A 2620-nucleotide genomic window follows, 5' to 3' on the forward strand; every position below is an offset into this window, starting at 1 on the left:
CTCTTGAAAATTCAAACTATACATTATAAATTGAGATAGAGGTTCACAAGTCAAATTTTGAGCTGTTTCAGTCAAGGACTTAGTCAAAAGTGGCCAAAATAGTTTTGTTATCAGACATCGGTCATGACCACTTTTAATGTATGATACAGACATGTTTGGTTCTCAATTCTCATCTCTACAATAGTGGATCATATCCAACAATTCTCAGTCTTAGACGTTACCATGATTCGTAGTGTCTTTGTTACAAATTTGGGTTGTTTGTTTTTGTCTTTTAGAAAATGTTGTCATTTTTCAATCTGTCTTAGCCGTGTTGAGAAGGGTGTTTTATTTTATTGGGATCTGCTAGATGTTGATGTCTCATGATGTGGAACTTTTGAAAAATGAATAAAGAAAAAATTATGAGATAATGGTAAAAAATATATGTGACTATCACTTTTTTTGCGAGTTTTACATTCGAATAATAAGTTATGTATTTTCCCTACTTGAACTATCGTCATCTCAATTTGAATGAAATGTGTAAAAATTAGGTGATTTTTCAATCTGCCTAATAAAGTCATATTGCAAAAGCTTTCTCATGCTCGAATATTTTGATAAAATTAAATTTTAATGACTCTCAAATCGAGTTTACAAATATATAAAAGGAATTTCTTAATAGTGTTTTATTAGAGATAGATTAAGCTATGTCAACCTCCGAGGATGGTTTTTGAATATTAAAAACTCTAATTCTAAACTTTAAACGCGACCACTTAGAAGATGGTTTGTGGATCAATTATTATGACTTATGATATTTTTTATGTAGTTTTTAAATATATAAATTTTATTTTAAAAATTTAAAGACTGCATGCTTGAATTTACGATAAAAATTAAAGGATGGCTCTTGAAAATTCAAACAATGCATTATAAATTGAGATAGAGGGAGTAAGCTACATAAGATTGTTTCCGCAAAGAATAATTAAATACATTTCTCTGGTCCCAAGAAGAGAATTAAAATAAATCGATGATCAATGGGTAACGCGTTTCCTTTAAATTTGCAAATTTGGTTGCTATCAGAGAAAATATGGTCATTCTCAAGTCAAATTTTGAGTTGTTTCAGTGAAGGACTTAGTCAGAGTGGCCAAAATAGTTTTGTTATTAGACATCGGTCATGACCACTTTTAACGTATGATACAAACATGTCTGGTTCTCAATTCTTATATCTAAAGTAGTGGATTATATCCAATAATTTTCAGTTTTAGATCAATAAAACTCTAGGCTACATTATCTCTAATTCATGTAGTAGATGTCAAGAGTTGATTTTTCACATAATCACTCAACTATTCGGGAAGTCACTTTTCTTTGGTTTGTTACATAAAAATTACTTAATTATTGTCAATTCACGTATAAAGTCACTTAATCAATTCAATTTATATTTTCATTAGATAATGATGGTGTGGAATTATTTTCAAGCTCTTTTAAAAAATGAAAAGCCAACAATTCTCCGTCATCCAATGACTTAGTCAAAGTGACCAAAATAGTTCTGTTATCACACATTGGTCATGACCACTTTTAATGTATGATACAGACATGTCTGATTTTCAATTCTTATCTCTAAAGTAGTGGACCATATCCAATATTTTTCCATTGATGGAAGAATTGTTCTTTAGGAAATTGAACAGAGAGCAACATCTTGATTTGATGGATAACCTGATTACATTTACTGCTAACACAAATATGAACTTGTAGTTGTAGTTGAGGCACATCAGCTATATCATCTTGATTTTGTGCTTCCTATTCTTGAATCTCACCTTCATTATGTTGAGTCATAGAAGCAGTTTGATGTTGCAGAGGCACAATAGCCATTTGCTGCTGCATCATCAAGGCTTTGTGTTGTAACTGTTGTTGAGATTGAGTTATATTGGCAACCTGTTGTAACATGAGAACACCATAGTCATGGTAATGAACCATATCAGCCATTTTGTGCACCATTTGTTCCAGAGTTGGTTGAGCTATTAAATGCATCGTGTGAATTATCAGCTACTTTGAATAGATTAGACGGAACTTCCCTGTTTTTTAGGGTCATTTTACAAGATTCTGTCTTGCCAGTGCTGTTTCCTATAGATTATCCCACTTTGATCTATCTAGTATACCCCCTTGTATCTGGAAATAGAACAGACAAATGTTTCAAACTAACATTAATGCAATTGGCAAAGGAAAGTTTCAAAGTGCTACGAGCACAACAAGGAATATCATTGAGGAATGCAACTGAACCTCAAGGGTGTATTGTATAGTAAAAGGCTAAGTGAAGGGCCGGACCTCAAGGGTGTATTGTATGCTACCTCACTGTTTCCACAACAACCTTATCATAAAACAAAAAAATAGAACTTTGGCCTCTCCCAGCCTACTAACTTGCTTTGGGGTGTGAGTTAACCAGTTATGCCCAACCTTTTGAAACTAACAGATACTGTATAAGTTGTTATGTATTCTTCTTTGTTTGTTCTCTCTCTTCTATCGTGCGCTAAATATCTTCCTTCATTCATTCAGCTCTCTAAGATTCTTTGAGGTGAGTATTATTGATCCGAGAAATGCATACACATCATTCAATACACACAACATTTTCCCTAGTTAAGAAAAACTTATAAAA

The sequence above is a fragment of the Solanum tuberosum genome, unplaced genomic scaffold (assembly GCF_000226075.1).
Source record: "Solanum tuberosum cultivar DM 1-3 516 R44 unplaced genomic scaffold, SolTub_3.0 scf00800, whole genome shotgun sequence".
In the NCBI taxonomy this organism is placed as follows: domain Eukaryota; kingdom Viridiplantae; phylum Streptophyta; class Magnoliopsida; order Solanales; family Solanaceae; genus Solanum; species Solanum tuberosum.